Raw genomic sequence first — 5,241 nt, 5'->3', positions numbered from 1 at the left:
AAGGCTTGACCCCTCCTTGTAGGGATTGAATATTTGACTTTTTGACACCTCAAGCCCGTCATTCATAGGCCCAATTCCCACCACAAGCTTGGCCCTTAATCACTTTAAGCTTGGGTTGGGTTCTCACCTCAAGTGCAACCCTAGCATCTCAAGCATGTCAAGTATGTCAAGCACCTCAAGCATCCCAATCATGAAGCACCTCAAGTATCTAAAGCACCTCAATCATCAAGCACCTCAAGCACCTCAATCATCAAGCATGACAAGCAGTAGTAGCACCTCGAGTTGGGTTGGGCTTCCACCACCTCAAGCTCCAGCCCTAGCTTACCTAAGGTCTTATGCTCCATTGGTTAGCCTTGCTCTTTGATAGACCATATCTCATTTGGGCCCCTTTACCATTGGCCCAGTTGAGATGGTCTGGGGTGGGCAACAAGAGAGGTGACATCTAAACACCCCTCAAGGCTCTTGTGCTCCTCAATTGGGGCTGGGGCACCACAAGCACAACACAACAACAACAAAAACAAACCCATAGCCAAACCCAAACAAGATAGGGGCACCACCTAGTTATGGGATGCGAATTAGGATGCAAGAGAGATTTTGTCACAACCAAAAGGAGGTGCAACAAAATGCACACAAGCAATCTCACACAAAGACACACACAAAATGAAGCAGAGAGATCTAGAGAAAAGGGAAGAGAGAGAGAGGAATGGATCTTGCATAATACCTTATTTGTGACTTGAAAATGGAGATGGTTCGTTATGATGCTATCGTAGAGTTTGTACAAAAACTAACTCAATGCTAAGTGAATGCTAAACATTGCCAACACACACACAAACACACTTTCTTAGGGTGTGGGAGACCTCTCACCACAATACCCTCTTACAATGGACACAAAATTGGCAATGAAAACACAGTAAAACACTATCTTAAACAAGATCAAATGATAGAAACTTAAAATACACAAGTCACCTTGAATTCACCAAACCATATCGCACAAGTGGAAGGACAAAGATTTGAACATTGAATCACAACTTTGATGCACCAAACCTCAATTTATTTTGATGATGGAGGAACATATACAATAGTGGTTTTGAGATTTTGAACTCACACTCTCTCACTTGCAATGTGGAGCTTGAAAGCTTCTCTCATACCAAAAGTGAAGCTCACAAAGTGGTTGCTACACCTAAGTCTCTCCTCACGCATAGAGTGTTGGAGTGCTATGTGAGATATTGGGGGTTGTTTTACAAGAAGGAGAGGGTCCTATTTATAGGTTGTAGACCCTCATTAAGATTATTTGGAAATCCTAATTTACAAGCTAACAAATCAGGATTATGATTTTTTCTGAATATCAAAACATTGTGGGCCTTCTTTGTCTGCTTGAGTCATGGATGTGGGCTTAAAAGAGAGCATTATTGATGGTAGATAAGGTGAAAGTAGAGTTTTAAGAAAGGAGAGAGAGAGAGAGAGAGATAAAGTTACTATGCACATGTCTTGAGGTGAGGTGTCTTTTATGGTTAGGTCAATGGCTATTTTGTGTTAGTATTAGTAATCACTAGAAAGTTAATGATATATTTACAATGGGTAGAATGAGGTGGATGGTTGAATTAAGATGGTTGAATGAAGTGAGAAAATCCTTGTGATGGTGAAGCTTGAAGAAGTTTTGGACTTACTTGTGTAGGTTCTCAAAATGACTATCGATCCTCTTCTTCTCCTTGTCTTCTTTATGCCACCACCATCAAGGTTGATTACCGCGATGAAAATGGAAATTTGGTTGATGAGATATCTCAATTTTCAGAGCTTAAGCATGGTTACATGCTGAGTTTTATGTATATAGAGAAGGGGTAAGATGGAATTGTACTTTGGAAGTAATAGAGAGAGGCATAGAGATGATGTATGTACATGTACAGATCATATGAGAGCTATGGACGTAAGAGGGGAGGTTCATGGTGAAGAAGGTGAGAAAAAATATGGAAGGTGCATGTATAAGTGAGGGATTGAGAGGAATGAGTGTGTGTGTGTGTGTGTGTGTGTAAAAGTGTGGAAAGAGGTGAGAGAAGACTATGGGCTACTTTGTGAGAAAAGTGAGCAGACTGGGGTCCAATAAAAAAATCATACCTCACCGGTGGTAGTTTCAAAAATTATGAAAATTTTTGAGATGATTATTCAGCTCTTGGTCCACATTTTGTCTTTTAACCATCTCTTCAAAGTCGGAGTGGAGATGAATATAAAAAATCTCACCAAAAAGCTTATGTTTCCTCATAAAAAAAGTCTTCACAAAAAGCCTATTCTCCTCCTTGCATGAGAGCATGACCTTATTGATCCTTAGAGGTTTTGCATGGTTGTGGATTATGCATAAATATAATATATGGATATGATGAAAAAATATGGGCTAGTATATATAAACAATTCATGGAATCTAGAATAGTGTGGGCTATATATGTAAAAAGTAAATATATAAAAATATAGGGAATCAAATGAGGAGGGTCCTCATTTTTTTAATTGGTGTATATTTATTTACAAAAGGTAAGAAATAATACCTTTAGAAAATAGGAATTTAATGAAAGGCAATGACTGATGGTGGTGAAAGGTATTTTTGAGGTTTTTCCTTGGAGTGGATTCACAAAAAAATTAAGAGAATCTTGCATGAAATGATTTTTTATAGATTACATAGATAAGAAAGATTATGGTAATGATGAGTAAATATACATAGCATACTTAGAAAAATAACGCACACCTAGGTAGAAATATTTAAACACATACCAAAATTATTATGAAAATTCTGTATTTTTAAGCCCTATATACAATGAAATATTTACACACCAATGGGCCATAGCATACTTTGGATTTTGTTTTTATTTATTTTTTTGGCTCAGCTAGCCCAAATGACTAGTTAGCTGAGTATTTTAAGAAGATATGGGGAAAGTTCCCTAACTCACACACGCCTATGTATAGTGAAAGGTAAGAATAGACACAATGTTTAGGTGATTTTGGTAGGGTGAGGTAGCTTACTATGGTAATTATAGAGAGTAAAAAAATGGCTATCATTAGCCCTCCCCCAAGATGATGGTATTTTTATGTACCATCATAAAGTATCTTTTTCAAAGGGAGTGCTTTTGAGTCCTCTATGATATCTGGTCCCTTGACATGATTTTCATTGTGTGGCTTTTTATCACACTCATGCTTCATGCAACAAAACTTACATGAGATAGTCGCTCTTTGATAGTTCTTCGGTAGATCCTTAGGTAGAAGGCGACTCAAATAGGGCTTCAGGTGATACCCCGTTTACCTTCTTGGAGTGCTCTTTACCATTCAAGTTCATAAGTTGATAGTAACTTGAATTGAAAGCCTTCTTGACTATGTATGGTCCCTTCAGGTGATACCCGTTTACCTTCTTGAAGTGCTCTTTACCATTCAAGCTCATAAGTTGATAGTAACTTGAATTGAAAGCCTTCTTGACTATGTATGGTCCCTGCCATCTAGTTTCAAACTTGGCATCAAAACGATTATCAAGTTGATTGTCATACCTTAGCACAAGATCTCCTTCATTGATGCCTTTGTCCTTGAGTTTCTTGTCAAGCTTCTCCTTTGATTGTAGAGATTTTCTCTTGTAGCACTCGTAAGCTGATTCTCTTTTCCACTCAAGATCCATTAGTGTGAGAAGTCAATCCATCCATACCTCTTGATCATCTTGTGCACCTCTGCTATGAAGTTGCATTGTTGGAATGGTGAGCTCGATAGGCTACAAGGCCTCTCGACCATACACCAAGTGGAATGGTGTGAACTCTATGGCCTCCCTGTATGTGGTTCGATATGCCCACAAGGCACCATCCAAGAAGTCATCCTACAACTTTGTCTTGTTTTTCACCATCTTTCTAATGATGCCTGCAATGACACCATTAGCCTTCTCCACCAAACCATTTGACTATGGGTAATAGGGTGTGCTATGATGATGTAGAATGTGAAGATCTTCACAAACTTCAGTGAGTAAACCCTTTTTGAACTCTGGACCATTATCAAAAAAAATCTCTAGAGGTGTGCCAAATCTACAACAAATATTAGTGTAGACAAACCTGCTCAATGTTTTTCCATTTACCCTTGCCACACTTTGAGCCTCTACCCACCAAGTCATGTAATCTACAACCACTAGAATGTAGAGTTTACCATTTTTTGTTCTAGGAAGAGGACCCATAGCATCAATGCCCCATTTTTAATAGCGTCCATTTGCAAGCACTATTTGCCTCGGGCCATGCACCAACCTGCTATTTCCGTTTACTTGACAGTTGTGATAGCTTTTACACCAATGTTGGACATCCACATGCAAGCTTGGCCAAACATATCCCGCAAGAAAAATCTTCCTTACGGTTAATTCTTGGGCAAAATGACCACCACATTCCTCTTCATGCAAACCTTTTAGAATGGCGAGAATTTCCTTGGTAGTTGGTACTCTTTTGCACACTTGATCCTTCCCTCTTTGATAGTGGGAGCCTTCTAGGAAGAGATAGAAACTTGACTTCTTCATGAGTCTCCTCTTTTGAGATCTTGTGAAGTCTTGTGGAAACTCGCCCTCCAAAATGTAGCAAATAATGGGAGCCAATGACTCCAATCACTGGTATCTCGGTTACTTGATAACTGCTGCCACCATGATGACCTGCACTTCTTTCTCAACACATGTAACTGCTTGTTGTGCAAGTAAATCGGCATCTTCATTTTGTTTCCTAGGAATATGATATAGTTGCACTTCTTCAAACTCATTAAACAACCTACGAATGGCATGAACTTTTGTCCTTAAGCTCTCATTCTGGCATGCCCAAATTCCTAGAATCTGCTTCATAATGAGAAGTGCATTCCCCTTTACCATGAGATGTTGTATACCTTGGCCAATGCACATCTTTAAACCGTGAAGTAGTGTGTTGTATTCTGCTTCATTGTTGCTACTTGAACCTGGTAGATTAACCTTCTCTTTCATGACCACCTCTCCACTTGGGTTGAGCAACACTAGCCCCCCCCCCTGCTTTTCTTGTGACTCATCAAAAAGCTCCATCAAAGAACAAGGTAAGAGAATTTGGAATACTTTTTTGTGGTAGCAATGGCAGGATCTTTACTTCAGGCACCGTGATCTCCTTTTCATGCACCCTATAAGTGAAAATCCCTGCCAATTGTGCACGCACACTATCTTCTACCTTGAAAGAGTATTGAAACTCTTGCAACTCCATAATCCACTTTGAGATCCTAGTACTAAGATTT

The sequence above is a fragment of the Adiantum capillus-veneris genome, chromosome 28 (genome assembly GCF_014529385.1).
Source record: "Adiantum capillus-veneris isolate H3 chromosome 28, ASM1452938v2, whole genome shotgun sequence".
Taxonomy (NCBI): Eukaryota; Viridiplantae; Streptophyta; class Polypodiopsida; order Polypodiales; family Pteridaceae; genus Adiantum; species Adiantum capillus-veneris.
Note: the sequence above shows the minus strand (reverse complement) of the source record.